Source organism: Thermobia domestica, chromosome 8 (assembly GCF_964235325.1).
Source record: "Thermobia domestica chromosome 8, izTheDome1.hap1.1, whole genome shotgun sequence".
Classification (NCBI taxonomy): domain Eukaryota; kingdom Metazoa; phylum Arthropoda; class Insecta; order Zygentoma; family Lepismatidae; genus Thermobia; species Thermobia domestica.
Genome location: NC_137461.1, coordinates 132,769,579 through 132,792,293, shown reverse-complemented (window position 1 = coordinate 132,792,293; position 22,715 = coordinate 132,769,579). Strand labels below are relative to the sequence as shown.

Here is a 22,715-nt window from a genome sequence, read left to right as displayed (position 1 = left end):
GTATTTCTTCAGGAAGGAACTGCTCAATAATGACTTTCATCTATAATATCGTAAGTATATTGCAAAAATCTATTTTGCAGAAGTTTCATGTTCGTCAAAATTAGAAGTTGGAAGGTTAGGGTAGGTTAGGTTAGAACTTGCAAGATCATGATATGGCGAATGAGGGTACTTTTGTGAGAAAAAAAAAACTACTGTGAAAATGAAGTGGGATTAAATAACAAATTGAAGCATTACTCTTAATTGAAGCAATGCTGTTGAATGTTAAGAAGAACAAGAATAGAAACTGTGTGAGTAAACTATATAAATTCTTTACCTTCTTAACAAAAACTGTGTGAGTAAACAATACAAATTCTTTACCTTCTTCATTGTTATGGTCAGTCTTTAAGTTAAAAAAAATAGATGGTGACAAGGGGCTATAAAATTCAATAGGTCCAACATACCCTTTTTCTTGGCTGCTGTGTTGGATCTTCCATCAGGGTATGCTGTTTCAAGTTCATGCTGAATCAATTGTAGTGATGGACGCCCAACTCTGCTTCCTTTCTGCAAGTCAAGCTCCTGGAATTCAACCATGTCGTTCGGTAGTTCTTTGTAGATAATAGATAGTCCATACGCCTTATCAGGGGTGGATCTAGGACGGACTTCTAGGGAAGGCGGTGGGTTGTAGTACTGCCACTTACTGCTACTTTTAAGAGCTCTAAACTCTGGGATGGGTTTTATTTATATATAAAATTAAAAAAATCATCTTCTGGGGGAGGAGGCGATTGCTCCGATCATCCCCCTTGGATCCGCCCCTGTGTCTTATCGTACTTGATATTGGCGCATTTTCAGCCAGTTGATTTCACTGCCAGCACGATTCTTTTAACGTTTTGTGACAAACTCTTAGAGGCTCTTCACATTCAGAAAATCGAGAGATTGCATTGCATACGACATCACATTCGAAACAGAATTATCAACAAAAAGACTGCGGCAGTGCGGACGAGCGTTGGGCGGGATAATTTAGACTTACACCACTTTAACGCCAAGCCGCTCAGCTGCTTCGTTTGGCCGACAAACAACGAGCGCCATTTGTGAGCGGAATAATAAACTAGGACTCACACTGCTTGGCGGATAAGTGTAGTTGCCTGCCTAGATATGATATGTGGTGTTAATCTAGGTGTCTTCCTGTTCTGCCTAATTCCTGTTCTGCCTAGTGACCCTCCAGCACTTTGTAACGCATTTTTGATTTAATCTTATCTATAGGCAGAACAGGAATTCCTGTTCTGCCTAGTTCCTATTCTGCCTAATTCACACAAAAAGGGATATTTAGATTTGAGGGAAATTTATTAGTACCTATTTCCCATTGATTTTCAAATATCATTGAAGAACTATTTAATGAAACTTGAAGGCACGAGTGAGGGTTAGTTTGTTAGATTGAACACGCGAGTGGAACGAATTGTTTCATGTGACCAAATACTCCTAAAAATCATTTTTAGTATAACAAATGTAGGGAAAGTGTCCGGTATAATGTAAAAAGCAAAACATCACAATTACGTTGAGTAAAACGATTACACAATTTATTAGAGATAAATACTTCCAAATATCTACAAAGGAAACTTTAGAAGAACAAAGTTTGCTCTAGAATAACAAATTAAAATATCGGAAAGGAAATACAGTTTTAACTTCTTAAAGTCAGTCTTTTCAATTTGAGAGAGAACAAAACTTCGAAACTTCGAAACACATACTAAATCCACACACAACCTTTATTGTTATAAATGTAAACTGTAAGCTATAGCGTCTACATAGGAAATCAAATCCAATTGACCAGACTCTAATCTACTTTGCAAGGATTTGATTCTCTGCTAAATACGCTTATATTTTGGTTTCTGTTTTCTTGGTTTCTTCCCAACTTCTAGAAGTATCATTGATCTTTCATTTTCGTTCTGCTCTTGCTGTAAAAGCTGGACAAGGGTAAACATATTCGGATGTTCCTTTGTCAGCCTTTTATTAAACTTCGAATGCCAGCCCTCCACTATGTTGGTTGTCCTTTCTTCTCCGTTGTTATAATGGTTCCATAATTCACTGGAAAACCTTTAAGAGAGCATTAGTATTGAACAATACTAAGCAAACAAATTATAACGTTTACGAATAGATAATTGTCTGAAATATTTGTTGAAGTTTCAACGAAAAACGCATTAAGTTTCCTGCCAAAATGTATGAAATTCAGCGTGCAGTGAACAATCTGAAGGTTCTAGCAGTGAAAGTGGGAGGAGACAGAAGTACAAAAAAATATCTCGTCACACTGACATGTACTGACATAGGGAGCTCAGATATTTGAATATCCATAATTATTACACTTACACAGCTAACCATTACTTCAGCCATTAATAACATATGAAATGTACGTAAATTACATATGAATTACTGTATTCCTGATTAATTTGCGGGCTTTTGACAATGGTGTCAGTGTCACTTTATTCAGTGACAATCAGAGCCATTTTCGAAAACTATATGTTGAAGGAAAGACTGGAATTGATCAACATAAGAAAATATTTCTGTCTTTTTTTTATTGCAGTTTTGGACCAATATACTAAACCCAAATCGGTAATGGGGAAAAATTACTGCAATAGGAAATTACATATGTTTTATATAATTCATAAAAAAAAGTAAACCTAACTATACAGTACTTACGGTGTGAACTTGGCGTCTGCATCGTCCAACCACGTTTCAACCAAATAATCGTGACAATCGTCTCGATTCGGCACTTCTGGTGCATCTTCTTGTATATATAAGTACATATCACCAGTTTTATCAAATGCATTTGGGTACAAGTGGTAAAGCACTAGCTCGTCGTATCAACCTTCTAACTGCATATCTTGACGGTACAATGAAGATAAACGCAGTGACTGGACTTCACTCCAGATGCACTAAGTATATTTTCTAGTGGAGGAAACAACCACGAACAGTAGCGTTAGGAAAAGATCTAAATAGAGCATTGATAGCAACCCTTTCAAAGTCCACAACAACTTTGGCAGGATTCAAGGTGAAACCATTATCAACAGCCTTCTCCTTAATTAAGCACAGCATTCTGTAATAATTGTCCTCTTTTTTGCTTTGCAGTAGACTAAATACAAATGAAGGGTAAGGGGAAAAAAACAGGAATGTCCATGTATGAGGGTTTTCGGGTGCTTTGTCCTATCTGTTGGTGACTCTTGATACTATTTGACTGTATATGCCATGCATGCGTAGATATAAAAATGTCCATGTAAAAAGGGGCAAAAGATGTAACTAACCCTATTCTTTTTACGTGGTTTTCAATATTAAAACGCCGTTTTCTCGTAAATGCAGTTTTGTGACATTCCTTCTTTTTTCCCCTTACCCTTCAAATGGAAAGACCTGCCCCAAATATTTCCCGTGTAAGGTATAAAGTTGATGAAATAGACGTGGAGCAGCTTTAAATGTACCATCCATAAATAATGTGTCCTCGCTTACAAGCTTCTGTAGATTTTCTGTAAATTATTCCACTATACTCAGTGCATCTGAAGAGAAGTCCAGTCACTGCGTTTATCTTCATTGTACCGTCAAGATATGCAGTTAGAAGGTTGATACGACGAGCTAGTGCTTTACCACTTGTACCCAAATGCATTTGATAAAACTGGTGATATGTACTTATATATACAAGAAGATGCACCAGAAGTGCCGAATCGAGACGATTGTCACGATTATTTGGTTGAAACGTGGTTGGACGATGCAGACGCCAAGTTCACACCGTAAGTACTGTATAGTTAGGTTTACTTTTTTTTATGAATTATATAAAACATATGTAATTTCCTATTGCAGTAATTTTTCCCCATTACCGATTTGGGTTTAGTATATTGGTCCAAAACTGCAATAAAAAAAAGACAGAAATATTTTCTTATGTTGATCAATTCCAGTCTTTCCTTCAACATATAGTTTTCGAAAATGGCTCTGATTGTCACTGAATAAAGTGACACTGACACCATTGTCAAAAGCCCGCAAATTAATCAGGAATACAGTAATTCATATGTAATTTACGTACATTTCATATGTTATTAATGGCTGAAGTAATGGTTAGCTGTGTAAGTGTAATAATTATGGATATTCAAATATCTGAGCTCCCTATGTCAGTACATGTCAGTGTGACGAGATATTTTTTTGTACTTCTGTCTCCTCCCACTTTCACTGCTAGAACCTTCAGATTGTTCACTGCACGCTGAATTTCATACATTTTGGCAGGAAACTTAATGCGTTTTTCGTTGAAACTTCAACAAATATTTCAGACAATTATCTATTCGTAAACGTTATAATTTGTTTGCTTAGTATTGTTCAATACTAATGCTCTCTTAAAGGTTTTCCAGTGAATTATGGAACCATTATAACAACGGAGAAGAAAGGACAACCAACATAGTGGAGGGCTGGCATTCGAAGTTTAATAAAAGGCTGACAAAGGAACATCCGAATATGTTTACTCTTGTCCAGCTTTTACAGCAAGAGCAGAACGAAAATGAAAGATCAATGATACTTCTAGAAGTTGGGAAGAAACCAAGAAAACAGAAACCAAAATATAAGCGTATTTAGCAGAGAATCAAATCCTTGCAAAGTAGATTAGAGTCGGGTCAATTGGATTTGATTTCCTATGTAGACGCTATAGCTTACAGTTTACATTTATAACAATAAAGGTTGTGTGTGGATTTAGTATGTGTTTCGAAGTTTCGAAGTTTTGTTCTCTCTCAAATTGAAAAGACTGACTTTAAGAAGTTAAAACTGTATTTCCTTTCCGATATTTTAATTTGTTATTCTAGAGCAAACTTTGTTCTTCTAAAGTTTCCTTTGTAGATATTTGGAAGTATTTATCTCTAATAAATTGTGTAATCGTTTTACTCAACGTAATTGTGATGTTTTGCTTTTTACATTATACCGGACACTTTCCCTACATTTGTTATACTAAAAATGATTTTTAGGAGTATTTGGTCACATGAAACAATTCGTTCCACTCGCGTGTTCAATCTAACAAACTAACCCTCACTCGTGCCTTCAAGTTTCATTAAATAGTTCTTCAATGATATTTGAAAATCAATGGGAAATAGGTACTAATAAATTTCCCTCAAATCTAAATATCCCTTTTTGTGTGAATTAGGCAGAATAGGAACTAGGCAGAACAGGAATTCCTGTTCTGCCTATAGATAAGATTAAATCAAAAATGCGTTACAAAGTGCTGGAGGGTCACTAGGCAGAACAGGAATTAGGCAGAACAGGCAGGAACCTTAATCTATTTTTCAATTTTTGTGACTTACACCACTTGGCAGCCAACCCACCTATATGGAATAACATGCATTTAGCTATTATATAATAGCAACACTACGTTCATTGCATTACATAACCTACAAAGTAAATATGTTTTGTTGAACGAAAGTGGTAAGTCTACTGTATTTCAAAGTAAATGACATGAATTTGTGTAAAGTAAGGCATAATATGTATTTTATGTATTTGTAGTCGATATAATTTATCTAGCACGCTAGTTTTGATATTTTTGATGTGAAAACCTACAAAGTAATTTCTTGTTTTTTTTTAAAGGTGAACTGAACGCTTCCACTGGATTTAAGTCTTTGGCAACTATATCTTTCATCAGTCTGTAGCTGATGACCCATCTCGTCCAGTATTACTTCTGTCATGGCCTTGGACCCTTGTGCCTTTTGGCTTCTAGTTATTTAAGATCCCTACTCTGATGACCAGATTGTTTTCGAGTATTGGACTTTCTGTATGAAACAGGACATTCTGTAACTTCAGCATTGAACTAGTAAAGGTTAAGTATGTTCCGTGGAGGAATCCTTTGTTTTGTTTTGATTCTTCTGTACAAAAATTGCAGTCTGTATAAAGATAGTAACGAATCTATGAAACCAACCTCTTCCATAAATTTATTTTAAATCAATACTACACTTAAGCTGTCCATATTGTTTTTACTTATTTGTTTATTGTTTTGAAAAAAGAATACTCTTTGTCTTTTGCAGAGACGGACTTCTACAAATGTAGATATCAAGTTCACAGTCTTGTCATACTAACGGATATATTATATTTACGGTCCTTCTATTGCGGCTGTAACTTCATCTTGTGAACCCCATCCATTCTTTTTCAAATTTATCTCTCTCGTTAACCTGCAGCCAGAAACTAATTCGGACTGTACCAATACTGAGAATGTCATTTTTGACATTTAACACTGAAACATGATACTGTTGTTATAATTGTCAAAATAAGTCCTACGGTTGCCATGCCTTGAGACAGGTATGGCGAATCTCACTACAATATTTCCAGGTGCATCATAGTCGCTGTCGGAAGTAGATGCTTCAGTTACTTTACCGCTCATATGGTTCGGATTCCACGTTAAGCTGTAGATCCATGTCTTATATAGCATCGTTGTTGAGCTGCTGGATGCTAAACTGAAAATCAAATTAAAACAAAAAGTTGCTTTACCACTGTATAGTTCAAAAGTGTATGGAAGTCCACTAAGTCCACATAGGACAAACACTTTGTATCCCCAACGAAGATACTTTGTGGGTTATACTGTATAGAGCTTCGTCTTTGAAAACACATACTTCCTTTTCATCTACTGCTAGATTCTGTTCAATTGAAACTTTTAGGCACTTCATTTTTATGTGCTCTAGGACTAGGGGAGGTCTTACATTGTGTTGCTTATCATATCCACGTTGATCCCGAACAATATGGGTGGCGTTATTATTGAAATTCGAACTGTTTTCTTTCTTTCCTACAATTCAATGTGTGAAGTAACTTTATGGATGAAGAATCTATTGTTCCAACATACTCTTGACTGAGATAGCCGTAAAATGACCCTTGACAAATTGCTGCAAAATTTATACAGTACAAGATGCCAAATATGACGCAGACGTTACATCACTTTCTCACAATATTATTTGCAAGTAATCGGAAGCAACTTTTGTAAATGGAACGAAATAGTACAGTAACAATAGAAATGCTTTTCTCTTGACCAGAAATTACTTCATGAAAAAACACCAGAGTTTTCTGTCATTATACAACATGCTCAATTCCTTCGGACAATGTAGAACTTTCTGCTATCTAGTTCACAAGTTTGATCCAAGAAACTGAACAACTGGTTCCTCGAGAACAGAAAAAGATACATGCGTTCGAACACAGTTGTAACTGTGCATGTTAGAAACAGAATATCGGTATTGCCAGAAATAGTACAATATGAGGTAGAGGGTTAAGAAAAGTGCGATCATAAACAATTATATCTATGAAAAGAACATTATTCTGCTTAGAGCTCTTTTTTATAGGAACGTTCTGGTGTGTAGTTGTCATTTGTGATCTTATCTCAATTTTGACCGAAACGTTTCTCTTCAATAGGGTTTCTATTATGGTTTTACCCATTCAATTAAGCAATTAATATATTTAATCGTTAATGGACTGAGAATATCCAGAGTATTTCTACCTAGCGAATAACTTCTAACGGCGGAATTTCTATAGCTATATACATACAGTTTATTTTCGTAATGTGAAACCACCTTCTCCCATATTTTATGATTTTTATTGTAATTTTTCTTACTAAATTTAAACATGAATTGGTTCGAACGTGAAGCCTGTTTTGGGAGAATAAAATACATTAAACGCATATAAGACAAAAAAACGTTATACCAACAAGCGTGAGCGCAAATCTTTTAACGGTATTTGAGTAGACTTCTTCGTGTTTATTTTTTTTTTACACCGTTGATTTTTCTGGGAAATTATTCTTCTATTTTCTTTAAATTAAGCTGGAATATTAGTGGTTTCTAGTTTACTGATTTCTTCTTCAAAACTATTTATATGTCCCTCACTTAGCGAGAAAAAAATTGGTGATACACAATTGATGTGTACTTATTAATCAGTTATAATTTATGACATGTTAAATTTATACCTAACTTCATACAAATTCATTTTGAGAGAGAGAGAGAGAGAGAGAGAGAGAGAGCAAAGAGCATATAGCTAGACTTTGAAGAACGTTTAGATAAAATCAAAGGCTATTTCTACAATATTATTGGCACATAACGAAAACAAATGTCCCAAAGTAGATACATATATTAATTGATAGATTTTTTTAAAAAGCTGAACAAAATGATGCGTAATATTTGAGAGAGAAAATAAGAAAAAAACATAATTTGTAAACTTAGAAATTGATGCTGTGCTAGAACCATGCCACCTATTGAAAAATGAAACGAAATCTTTAAGTTTTACATCCCACGCTTATGCCGGTTAGGCTAAAGGAGACGGTGATGATGAGTAATGAATGAAATGGTGGAAGAAGAAAGTGGGAGAAAACGGAAGAACCCCGAGGAAACCCACGCACACCACAAAGTTCACCACTACAAAGTTCACTTAGAACTGGGGGATGGGATCGAACCCGGGACCCCAAGCACCAGAGGTGAACGCTCTACCACTGAGCCACCGCGGCCCCATGCCACCTATTGAGGTGGAATTGATATTGAAGTATATCCTCGTTAAGCTCTTCATTCTTTTTACACAAGTAAGGCGAGTATGTAGGGTATGTTAATGAAACATAGTCTAAAATTGTCATAAACTGTTAACTTTTAATTTCTGTTTAGTGAAAGAAAGACCTATTTAAAAATAAGACATGCATCAGTCAATACAGGCCTGTAGATCACCTTGAGCCGAACAAAATAACATGCTTCGAGGTGAAATCTTGTGCAGTTTTCCAGAGAATCGAACCACAAACAAACGTTTGTACAGCAAAAACGTATGTCGTTCGTTGGCAATTTAATTTTAATGAGAGAAATTGGTATTTATTTATGTGCTAGGGGTCATGGTGGCTCAGGGGTTGAGCGCTTATCTCTGGTGCGTGGGGGAGGGGGTCCCTGGTTCAATCCCCGGCCAAGTAAGTTTGTGGTGAACAACATCGTGTCCCTGGGTACTCTTGTTTCCTCTCACCTTCTCATTCCATCAATTCTTTCATCATCATTCATTTGCTTTAAACTTCCGTCTCCCTTAGCCTAATGGGCATAATTTTGGGATGTTAAACTGAAATATTTCATTCTCTACATGTATCAAAACGTATAGTACGTTAACTAGCAGTTTGTATCTATAGGGTGCTTTTTCAGAACCGTGATACACGAACTCTTTACGCACATAATACTTGTAAAATTCTAGTTCGTTTAAAGGAAACAGAAAAAATAACTCCCTATATAAATCAATAGAGTAAAAAACAGACAAAAAACGAACGAACACACACACACACACACCCCTGTTTGTCTACCCTACAAAAGGCGTATGCGAGCTGGGCCATAGGAAAACCGAGTATGCATTCATATCTGCTTTATTAATGGAGCTATTTTCCTGATACGCTTCCAAAAGTTGCGTCATCGATAAAGCTACATTTCCAGAAGCACCAGAATGCAGTATCTCGTCCTTGACTGGGTACGTACAAGTGAGCACCCAAACCAACTGGGCATTTGCAAAACGAGAAAATGTAACAAACGAAGACACTAACAAACAAACAAAGATATTGTGTGTAAAATGTGTAAAATGCGAGTTCAGTGAGTAAATTTGAGCAATGCAATTAGAGCAATTGCTTTAAACACTAGTTAACTTTGTAACAAATGAAACACATGGATTAATGCTGTTGACTTTCTTGGGTCCTCCAATTTCCTTCCACATTTCCTTTGCACCAATTATTTCATAATCATTCACTCTCATTAATCACACGTCTATTATAAGCTATAGAGTATAACCAAGGGATGTAAAACTAGAAATCTCATTTCATTTCATTTCGAATGGAATAGCGCATTGATTCAATCCCCCGGGGAAGTTAGTTTGTGGTGGACAACATCGTTTCCATGGGTTTTCTCGGAGTACTCCCATTTACTTCCACATTCTCATTCCACTAATTATTCCATCACCATTCACTTGCCTTAGCCATCGCCTCCCGTAACCTAACGGGCATAATCGTGGGACGTTAAACTGTAAGATTTCATTTCATTTTGAAATGGAATGGCAAGACTAAAGTAGGGTTATATCTGTTTGTGTGTTTAATGAAGGTTATTGTTTCTTTCTGCACCGAGGCTGTATAAGAGGGAGACCTATAGTTCAAGGTGGAATCCGTACCACTATAATAGTTCAGATTTTATAATTGCTTCCATGAGACAATGTGACCAAAGAGACACGTGCCAGCTACAAAGCCAGCGGGAGAACAATATTATATGTCTACAAGAAACACCTTAACAAGATACATTATTCATACCAGGTGGGAGACCCGGGTTCCCGGCGGGAGGTCATGTGATTCGGATTCCATTTTTATCAGTAAGTCCCGTCTCATATAGCCTCACTGCTGAAAGGGACGTTAAACACAAAATCAACTTAACTCATCTATTCGTACCAACGAATTTAATATTTTTGTTATAACGTCGAAAATGAAGTACTAAACGGCAAGAATACTGCAAAACATGATATAATATAAAACAATAAAACGAAACAGGCAGTAAGTTTAAAATTGACAAGTGAGGGATTTTAAAACTTTAAGACATTATCATGTTACTTGCATTAACACTTAGCAACACACACAAATATACTATTATACTATTGAACTAATATACTATTAGTTCATATAATATGACTAATATACTATTGAACGTCGTAATCTTGCATCACTTAAAACTTCTGTTGCTCTGGAATATTATAATTTATTTGTCTAATCGAATCAATTTATCTATTTTACTATTTTATCCGTAGTAACTATGAAACAAACCATAGCTTATTCTAATACGCAATGTTTTCAATTTTAATGCGAATGGTGAGCAATAATCTGTGCATTCACTTTTTTGACAACTTTTTTTATCCGTCTGTCATCACATATTTACAGTACTCTTACATATATATATATATATATTTACATGTATATATATTTACTTCGGTCTCTCCATGAAATCCATATATTTGCTCCCAAGGGATTCAACTGTTAATTTAATGAGAGAATGTCGAGACCATTGGAATCCATAATTAGTGACCAACAAAACTTGATCCCTGGCTTCTACATATGCACCATTGTTCTCTCGGTTTTCTGTCCTACCGGCTTGTTTCAAAGACTCACTGCCCTTACGAACTATTGCGAAACTCAAATGCTACTAAATGATTCATATAAGCATTATATAACTACCTATGAGATTTTGTAGTTGACTCCCCAACTTCATAGAACAAAACCTAATTGCAACATCCTATTCATTAATAATAATTATTATTATAATATAGAGATGCAAGGCCTCGGAAAAAAACCGGCTTTTTTTTTGTGAAAAAAACTCGTTTTTTTCTGCTTCGCTTTTTTGCTTGGGAAATTTTGGGCTTTTTTCAAAATTCTTCTTTAAATTGATAAAGCAGATTTTGTTTCGCTTCTCTGTAACACAAAAAGTCATTTAATTAGTGGCTGATTCCGATAATAATATAAAACCTCAAAAATAAACCATGAATTTCGAAAAGATATTTCAAACAATTTTAGTTCTCAACATATTTACATTATGAATTCCAAAGGATTAACCAATGTATATAATAAGAATTTTTTAAACCTCCTATATATAAAAGTAAGCAGGGTTGGGAAGAACCATGGTTGTTTTTGAAAATGCCAAAAACCCGTTTTGGGGGGGGGAGAGTTTAAACTGGGCTTTTTTGGCTTAAATCAGGTTTATTGGGCTTAGATATTTTGCATTATGTATTTATATTACATATTGACGGAAATAAGTTTGTTTCGCCTTGGTGTTATTATGCAACAACAGGGTTATTCTTTAAGAGGTCGCATAAGCCCTAAGAAGTCCGGTCACTAAATTTCTTAAATTGGGAAACTCCCGCCCTAGCCATCGGGAAAATCCCGTCATTACTCTAAATGAAAAACAATAATGGAAAAATCCTGTTATTGCTTTGCATGTAAAATTTAAAGGTCAACGTATCATAATCAATACGCTAAACCTGAGGTATTAAATAACAAATTTAGTACGTACATATCATTGAAAGTCCAATCCAAGCTAATGTTGGAAGCTACGTAGGAAATCGATAAATTATGCCAATTTCTATCAATATATTTAAGCAACCTTGGCTTCTTTGTAAAATAACAGGCATTCAGGCATGCAGAAATATACAATTTGGTTTCGTTTCGTATGTTCAGGCTTAACATCCTTACGTAATACCGAGGTTATCAAGGAGAAAACTCGCTTAAAGTTACATCTGAACCGCTACTTTGTTTACGCATGAAAGAAGGGTTGTGGTTCAACCGAGAATTGAACATGGGACACCTTGATTAAAAGGTGAAAAGGAAATAAAACTAATGCAGATTGTTTGATGTGTGGAAACATCACCATGAAGTTCACACGATTCGCATTTTTCATTCTTTTTATTTTTTGGTTTAAACCAGTTGTTTATTTAAGAAAAAGAAAAAACAGCTGGTGTAAACCAGCCAACCCTAAAAGTAAATACTTCTTTTTAAAAAATACACAAACAACTAGCAAAATTCTATGTAGTATTTTTACTTCAAAATATTCCATACCCTCTTTTTGGAACAAAATAAAATTAAAATAAAACATAAGAGAATCACTTAGATTTATATGGTACAATTAAAGGCTGCACATCTAGAGCTTTTGGTTCTGTATATTCTTGAAATGCTATAGTTTTCTATAACCACCATTACGGTTTACTCAGTCCTCAAGTTTTTTTTTTTTTTTTTTTTTTTAATTAACAAGAGTGATTCAACATATGAAGGGTGTGAGGCAAGAACATGGTAACCCACAATTTACTATTTTAAGAAATTAGAGATTTTCTGCTGCACAATGCATTTTGAAAGTCGGAAAGCTGATTTTTCACATAATACTATACATGAAGGACTGAACGAAGCTGTATGCGTTGCTGTCTATCTGGTGCTGCATAACTCAGCAATTGAAAATTGGTTGGTTACCATGTTCTTGGCTCACACCCTTCATATCATGACGGAACTCTCCCCACCCCACCACCACCAAAAAAAAGGACTATGGAATATATTTAAGTTAAGATAAATACAACTGCACAACAAACATGACCGAGTGGAGCTTTTGCGCTTCTATCGGGAAGTTCGGGATTCAACCCAGCATTCGAGCATTCTGACAAAGCTTTTCTTCATTCTATCTGTGAAGTAGAAATAGTGCGTGTACTGTGAGTTGGCCGACTTCCTTGCGTTATTATTACTAATTACCAGCAGTAACTGTTTTGCGAAGGTTAGAGGGGTGTTCTTTCGGACTGAAGCCTGTTCCCCAAAATTACGGAATGTCTGCAACAAACGAAATATCTATTAGTTATGCCTTTACTCATAAACTTTAAGCTGCCGTCAAATAAAAATTACGAATGTTTAGAAAAACTAAACATTAATAAGAAGAAAAACCCTCTCAAAATACTTTTCTAAATCCGCCACTGATTCTCAGTATAAAATGATCTTCAAGGTTGTATCCGGAAGATTATCGCTAAATATATAAACGAAACGAAATACAGTATTAGTTATGGCTGTACTCATAAACTTCAAGCTCCTCCCAAATAAAATTAGGAGATTTTAGAAAATGAAACGATCAGAGAAACCCGTCCCAAAGTACGTTTCTAAATCCGCTACTGATTATTTGTATAAATTAGTATTCAAGGTTGTATCCGGAAAATTATTGCTAAATCGTTGCACAGCTACAGTATAACAGAAATGTGGAAGTACGGTTAGACGGATATATTGAAAAAACGTACGCTTTGACGGATATATAGAAAAACATAAGTTTAACTTTTGCGCTAGAAGCTAGAGTGCTAAGCTCTTAGAAATGAAACACGGATGGCAAACTAAAATGATTTAGAGAAGAACAAAATGTTGATAACTCAAAAGTTAAAATAAAGTTTAATAGCCTATAAAATTGCCCTCAAATACTACATTCTTCACGTTAGCTTTAATTCGTAAAACATGTGCTCCATCCATCTTGATGGTGAATTTCAGAGCGAAATATGGCATTTAGGTCATGGAATTCTTATCTAACTATAGAATATACTATATTAAAGCTATTTAGATAGAAAAATCATAAAAATGAAAAAAGCCAAAATTTCCAAAATTCTCGATTTTTCCCAAAAAAGCCGGCTGTTTATGTGAAAAAAAAAACATAGAATCAAAAAAGCCGGCTTTTTTGCATCTCTAGTTGTTACTGTCGTTGCAACCATAACACCGATCTGAAAATAAGCTAGCAATTATTTATTTCAAACTAATTTACGGCTTTTAAACTAATTTACGGCTAATTTACGGCATTGTTTCAGAGGCATATTGAAACGTGTGTCGCATGGATATTGCTCTCAATAGATTTGCGTGCACCGGAATATATTCACTGAACCCTCAGATATTTACAAACCCGACTATCTCTCCGCAAACTTGATTCATGTTGCAATATGATACACTGGATCTACCTCTAAAGACCCACAATGTTCAACTTCATTAAGGGTTAAGGAAAATTTGGATACTTCTTGTTTGTCGTCTGCAGCGAATCATGTTCTCCACATATGACCGACAAATCAGAATCTACTCGTCCATCATCTAGTAAAGAGCTAAAGAGCTCTCCATTATTGAACAGTTATAATCATTGACGGAAAATCGCAAGAGACGTTTAGCGTCACGCACCAGAAGAACTGAGTAAAGCGCGATTCCATATAAGAGGCAAATTGAAAGAAAAAGTGATTTTAGCAAATGAAGTAGCAAAGTAAGGTCACAAGAAGCTAATGAACCACTACACAGACAACGAGAAAATATTAACAAGAAAGCCCCACTAAATGTATAATTTGTGGTGAAACGTTCAATGAATGCTTGGTGCAGTGTGAATCCTGCGATGGCTGGGTTCATGAAACTGCACCTCAATTGAGTCAACAGATATCCATTACACGGTACCACTGTTAGCTTCGTGGATAGGTATTCTTATTGTTCCTTCTAGGTGTAGAATATGATGTTTTTCAAACATCTTACGTGTTCGTTAGTGCTCGCCAATATTCCAAATATGTGAAATTTAGCGATCTGTATTGCCGTTTGTTTATTTCATTATTTTAGCATTTATGTCGATATGTTCAGTTTGTTAATAAAGTTCACATTCCATATTTCAGGCTTATTTCGGGGCAATTTTACATCTTTTTACCAAGAGGCAGTTCAATGTGTTAAAATGTCTGGGGCTACCTCCTTTCCCCTAAAAATGTAAACTAATATTCACATGTTTATATTTCCAGGTTTACTTTTGGAAAATGCTTAGCACTCTTGAGTTAGGTACTAATTTGTGAAAAACAAAAAGTTGGACACCAGTACGTCCCCTCTTGAAATTGGGGGGCAGTGCTCCCTTACACCACCCTTCCGTCTTGTTACGGCACTACGAGTTTTACGAATCCTGATGCAGGGACGACCATGTTTTCAATGATTTTGTATCCATTCAGCACAGGCTGCTAGTATAGAACAGATAATTAAGCCCAAATAAAGATCAATAATACAGTGAGAGCAGCTAGATTCACTTCTTCCACTCTTGAATAAAATTCACAAAACATGGTTACTTCCCTTTCCAGTAATGCTACATGAGTTGCTATATCTATGCCTTCTGCATTGTTAAACCAGTGTACAAAAGCATTTTTTCTCGCTACAAGTGAATGTCGCAACAGATCAATGAAAGATACAAATATCTATCAAGACAAACTACATAAAATCAGTAGATTTCGTTCTGAAACGATCACAGGAAAATATGGATGTTATCAATATGGTTGTTTAGCATGTGGAAAACATTTTAGATATCAATGTTCAGCTAGGAGTAGGAATTGCAACGAATATAATCATCCTGCACACTATTGTCCAAAAGGTATACAAATAGGTACTTTAGAAGAATCATTGAGTTACCTGATCAAGATATTCAGAAGAAAGACAAGATCTTCATCCTTACTGAATTACAGAAGAATTAGATGACAGAAGCAAATACGAATACAGAAGATAAACGAAATTTTAGTTCAGTGGAGATTTTATGTTAAGCTCCATTCCGGTAGCCAATACAGAGAAGAAAATATGTTCACTAGTAATTAATCGAATTTAATTGGTAAAACGAAATTCAGGGGTTAAACAGTAGAATCTGAACCAGAAAATCGATAACAGAGGAATCAGGTCTGTAGACACACCGACAAACTGGTAGTAGAAACGGAATACCTTAGTATGAGTCAGGGAATACCTACAAGGTCAACAATAATAGAAGAAAAGAATTCAAATAATCAAATTTTAGAATTTTGACCTAATATATCATCTTAATACGTAACCATTTAGTCATGATATGCGTCTCCAAAACAAATATGGTAAACAGGTGAGAATAGAAAATAAAGTTAGGAAAGAAAGAAACAGAAGAAAACAATTCAGAAATGTAGATAGTGGAATAATAAGGATGTGTAAAAATAAAAGAGAAGCCGAAGATATAGAGGAATTAGTCAAGAAAAAAGATGTAGGGGATAAGTTTAAAGAATTGATATAAAAAGATGATGGATGGAAGTCTGAAGAATTAAAGCAAACCGTTGAGACACCGGTGAAGAAGAGAGAAAGAAAAGGAATGCGTACAAGTTTACTTTTGGCGCACCACTAGAAACAATTGTTAAAACTTATAATTCTTTTTTACTAATTTCCTTCTTATTGTCCCCTAAAAGGTTTCCCTTGGCGACATGAAAATAAAGCTGGTGGGCCCGTACGCTAGCACGGGAGTGCGTTTGAAAGGAACAAGTCTGTCAGCAGTCGGAGATATGTGCGCAAGCCACGATGGAAAGCAATGGGTTTTGTCAATGGTACGAATTTCAATAGCACTTGTAATGGTTTATTTTCTAGTAACGTTGCACTTGAACACACAAAATACAGGGTTTTTACATTGTGCAAAAATATGCTGCCAGTGGAAAATAACATCTAATAGTGCCATTTTTCATATACACTCACTAATTATATCCGACGCAAACCACTTGTAATCATTTTAGACTAGGAACACTACACTTGTAAACCTATAATACAGAGTATTACTTTGTATTTCATTCTGTCGCATACATATAATTGTTCCTTATAAACATGCCTATCCATACAAAAAATTGAATTTTACATGTAAATAGTTCAAAGGGTCTTGCGCCAAAGCTACACCTCTACATAAGAATGAGATACAGGTGAAGACGGGGGTCAAGAGGAAAAGAAGCTGCAAAAAGGAGTAAAAATGGAGAAATTTTTGTATGATGGTTATTAGTAGCGAAAAATACATTAATGAAGTGTCATCTGACAAAGTAGAAGAAGGAAAGAAAACGGGAAAAAATTCTGATATAAAACAGTTGAATATTTGTTGTTTGTAGTTGAAAGATAAAGTGTTGAATGTTTGTTGATTACGGATCCTATTGCCTATTATTTCGTGAGCTTGAGAGAACCCAAACGATGTTTTCGAATATCGTAGCTTTTGATATGTTAATAGTATTGAGTGAAGTCGGGAGAATTATCGCGAGGCTGCGCGGCTATATGATCAACGGTTTCTCAATCGTGCTGGGCAGTCGAGGAAAGCGTTTCGTCTTGCACTTGGTGTGCAGAGGACTGGGCATGTCCCTTCTCAACACAAAAGACGTCAGCAGATCAGGCGCCGTGTTTAGGATAAACGGTCTCCCGGCATCCTTGCTGCAGTCCATGTGGTTCCCCAAATCTCGAAAACACGATTCGCCAGAGATGCTGCGATAAGCAACATGACGGTTTGGAGGATTCTGCTCAACAACATGCTCCATTTTGACCATGTTCATCTGAATCAGGAACTCCGAGAACAAGATTTACATATCCGTCTAGTTTTGTCAGTGGATGAGTGCCAGGAAACCCATGTTTCCACCGGGACATTCTGTGGACGGATGTAGCAACCTTCAAGAGTAATGGAGATGTCAGCATACACAACGCACACTACTGGTCCAGTCGGAATCCTTTTTTTTAAGTGTCTACGTGCACTACGAACAGAGAAAAATGCCTGTGCCGGTGGACTAATAGTAGCAATTCAACTTCAAATAACAGACGTAGATCCCAAACCGCAGAATTTAACGATAAGCGTTTCCCGTTAAAGTTGTTTCTATTTCAATAATATTTCCAAAGAAATCGAAATTGATACCAATTTCCATTTGAAATTTTGGAGTTGACCACCGTGGATGTATCCCCGCTACGCCAATTGATATAGAAGCATCACCATTGATTCTTCACGTACGATTTGGTCATTCAGTTTTTTGTTGTTGTTTGTAGTGTCTGCGTGTACTACGAACAGAGGAAAATGACTGAGATGGCAATTGGTCTGAAGTGGCAATTCAACAATTAACATAAGTAGATATCAAACCGTAGAATATGACGAAAAGTGTTTCCCGTAAAAGTTGTTTTTTTATCAGTAATACTTTCAAAGAAGTCGAAATTGATACCAGTTTCCATTAAAAATTTTGGAGTTAATCGCTTTGATGCATTCCCGCTACGCCACTGGATATGGGAGTATCACCATTTTATTCTTCAGATACGATTTAGTCATTCATTTTCTGTTTGAAGTGTCTCTGTGCACTATGAACAGAAAAATGAGTTTACCGGGTTGTCTGGTAGTAGCAATACAACAAATAATAGACGTAGATCCGAAACCGTAGAATTTAACGAAAAGTGTTTCCCGTAAAAGTTAATTCTTTTTCAATATTACTTCTAAAAAACCGAAATTGATACCATTTTCCATTAAAAATTTTGGTGTTGACCCCCTTGGTGTATTCCCGCTACGCCACTGGATATGGAAGTATCACCGTTTGATTCTTCATGTACCATTTGGTCATTCATTTTTTGTTTCCAGCGTCTACGTGCACTAGAAGCTGAGAAAAATGTCTAAGACTGGTGGTCTGATACACCCTCTTCCCATCCCTACATTGGACCGTCAAACTAAAATGATAAAAGTCATCCCAGGTCCGAACTGCATCCATGTTGAAAATTTGAATGAGATCGGTTTGGTGATTCCAAAGTTATGAGGTTTTACTAGTATATACCCGCTTCGCTGGGTGAAATGAAAATTTAAATGCACAATTCCGTGTCTCATGTGTTCTGTATCCGTGAAATATGCTGTTTTCGTTTTTAATGGCATCGAATTAAACGGCATCGGAAAGATTATTGATCACCTCGGCGATCCCGAATACCACGTATTCGACGCTAATATTAATCATTTTCGATCATTTCATTATCTCCCAAGCTACGGGGCTGAGTATGGTTTCAAACGGGATCGGAAGTGTCATTCTTCATCTCAGCGACCCTAAAAACTACGGATCAGACACTAGTGTCGGATAATTTTGAACATATTTATATATATATATATATATATATATATATATATATATATATATATATATATATATATATATATCCCCCTCCTCTTCTTTCATGTTGTGCGGCACGGCATTGGATGTGTTACCGGTCATCTCAGTGACCCAGGAAACTATGGATTCGACACTAATATGGGTTATTTTTTATTTCCCTCTCCCCCTCTCAGAAGACGCGCGGCTGAATTTGGAATTAACACCATACGAAGTGTCATTGTTCATCTCGGCGATCCCAGAAACTATAGATTCAACACTAATTTCGAATCATTATATCCCCCTCCCCCTTGTTGCGGCCTATGTCATCGGAAGTATCACTGTCTATCTGAGCGACTCCAAAAATGTGGATTGAGCACTAATATCTGCCATTTTCGACCATTTTTAAACGTTTTACTCCCCCTCAACCAAGTTGAAGGTTTGAATCTGAATTTAAACGGGATCGAAAGTATCACTGCTCATCTAAGCGACCCAGAAAACTATAAATTCTACTGATAGTGGACATATTCGACCATTTTTAATATATCTCTTTCTCCCCCTTCTTCAACTTGTGGAGCTGATTTTGGATTTAAACCGGATCGGAAATGTCTCTGTTCATCATAATGATCCCGAAAACTATGGATTAGACACTAATATTGGTTATTTTCAATCATTATTATATACAACTCCTCCTCCCCTCAACCGTGCTGCGGCACACGGCGTCAAAATTGTCACTATTAATCTCAGCAAATCCTAAAACTATGGATTCGACACTAATATTAGCCATTTCCGATCATTTTTAATGTTTATTCCCCTCCCCTACGTTGCAACTTCCCCCTTCTCAACTATCAGGGCTGAACTTGGATTGTTACATCATCAGAAGTGTCACTGTTTCTCTCATCGATCCCGCAAACTATGGATTCAACACTAATATTGGTCATTTTGATCATTTTTAAATTTATCCTCCTTCCCCCTCCCCTACGTTGCATCGTCAAAGTGAGTAGCCTTAATCCCTGTCCGAAAACTCATGTATGTTGAAAATTTGATTGAGATCGGTCGGATGGTTCAAGAGTGATAAAGTCACAAAGGCAGTCATTTTTATTTTTTACATATATCTCCCCCTCCCTCTCCCCTATGGTGACTCGTCATAGTGAAAAGATAAAAAACACCCAAGGTCTGACCCTGATACATGTTGAAAATTTGATCGAGATTGGTTGGGTGGTTCAAAAGTTATTAGTTTTATTAGTTTTTATTCATACGTTCCCCTCCTTTCCCTCTTCCCTAGGATCTACCGTTAAAGTGAAATTACAAAAATGTTTCCAGATCCGAACCTTATGAATGTTGAAAATTTGAATTAGATTGGTCGGGTGGTTCAAGAGTGATGAAGTCACAAAGACAGTCATTTTTATTATTTTTACATATATCTCCCCCTTCCCCTCCTCTATACTTGCTCGTCATAGTGAAACGATAAAAAGCACCCAAGGCCCGACCCTCATACATGTTGAAAATTTGATCGAGATTGGTTGGGTGGTTCAAAAGTTATTAATTTTTATTCATGTCCCCCTCCCAACACCCTTCCCTAGGATCTACCGTTAAAGTGAAATTACAAAAATGTTTCCACATCCGAACCTTATGCATGTTGAAAATTTGATTGAGATTGGTCGGGTGATACAAGAGTGATGAAGTCACAAAGACAGTCATTTTTATTTTTTTTTACATATATCTCCCCCTCCCCTCCTCTATACTGGCTCGCCATAGTGAAACGATAAAAAGCACCCAAGGCCCGATCCTCATACATGTTGAAAATTTGATCGAGATTGGTTGTGTGGTTCAAAAGTTATTAGTTTTATTAATTTTTATTCATGTCCCCCTCCCCACCCCCTTCCCTAGAATCTACCGTTAAAGTGAAATTACAAAAATATTTCCAGATCCGAATCTCATGTATGTTGAAACTCTGAATGAGATCGGTCGGATAGTTCAAGATTTATTAAGTTACAAAAATAGTCACTTTCAGTCTTATATAAATTGATTTTTATATACCTCCCCCTCCTTCTCCTCCCATACGTTGCTCAGTTAATTTAAAATTATAGAAACAATCCCAGGCCTAAACCTCATCTATGTTGAAAATTTGATCAAGATCGGTTGAGTGGTTCGGGAGTTATTAAGTTTTATTTATTTTTATACCCATTCCCCCTCCCCCCTCACATTTACCATCCAAGTGAATAGCCTAAAACCAGCCCGGCCTTGAACCTCATCCATGTTACAAATTTGATCGAGATCGATCAAGCGGTTCAGCAGATTTAAAGTCATAAACATAGTGATTTTCAATTTTATATATATAGATATATTTTTATATACACACGTCTCCCTCTCCTCAGCTCTAGTATAAAAAGCATTTTAGGCATAGGGTTATTTTTACGTAATATTCATATCCGAGTTCTTACTATGAAAAATTCCTTGCTATAGTTGCTATTTTTCTTTAACGTTTCAACAAATACTTGATTGGCAACAATGGTGAACGCAGCCGTTGGGAGTTTGAATTGCTCTAGTTCCTGCTTGGAATACACACGTAGATGGCACTGCGTCGGAATACACACCGATCGAGAAACGAAATTTTTCAGTCTGAGCACACACTTTACACACACAAACCGGCTGTATCCGTATAAACGAGCGGAGTCAAAAGAACTCGCGGGGGGACCCCTATAATGGTCCTGCACGCGTTAAAAGTAAAAAACTTTTCGAGCAACCACTAAAAAATGCTCGCTTTGCAAAAATTGCTCAGAGTGCTGCTCTGTAGCCGATCGACCTACAAAGATTGGCGGGTTCACCAACGCACCCCCATTTGTCGTCAGTAAAATCTGTTCTTGGTTTATAACTGTCACTGCCAGTGAGCTTTTGCACTTCAAGCTTCGTAAAACACGGAAACCATCTGTATTAGGCTGCTAGTGCATCAGTTTCAATAGTAAGTTAATTCATAAAAAGTTAATTCTTATAAATCCGTTTCGTGGAAACCTTGAATATTTAGATAATTTAAGGTTTAATTACAGAAGTTGGGCTTTAGCTGGAGGAATATTTTCATATTTGACGTGATATCAACTTTACTTTAATATGAATCCAGAGAATACATGATTGATCTAGAGAATACATGGTCAAACACAACACAGTAAGCATACAATATATATACACGTACCATAAACAAACAAACACTAAGCTATTAATGAACAATTAATGCCTATGGGTTTAATTACAAACATATCCAACTGGAAGCCAAAGCATTAACTGACTTGTGCAATGAAAACACACACATGCGCACTTGCAGTTGCCACGAGCTCACTTTTCCCCGAATGTCGTGCTGCAGAGTAATA

At 36.2% G+C, this 22,715-nt stretch overlaps 1 protein-coding gene and 1 long non-coding RNA gene across 2 annotated transcripts in view; one reads left to right on the top strand and one right to left on the bottom strand.

The window, feature by feature from the left end:
* The window catches only part of LOC145693213 (uncharacterized), a 580,380-nt gene that overhangs the window by 215,358 nt on the left and 342,307 nt on the right, over positions 1-22,715 (bottom strand). The window lies entirely within an intron of this gene.
* LOC145693214 (uncharacterized) overlaps positions 1-22,715 on the top strand; it is a 342,015-nt gene that overhangs the window by 292,606 nt on the left and 26,694 nt on the right. Inside the window, exon 3 of the long non-coding RNA XR_014132728.1 lies at positions 5,572-5,800. This is a non-coding gene — a long non-coding RNA (uncharacterized LOC145693214). The remainder of the gene's footprint in view (positions 1-5,571; positions 5,801-22,715) is intronic.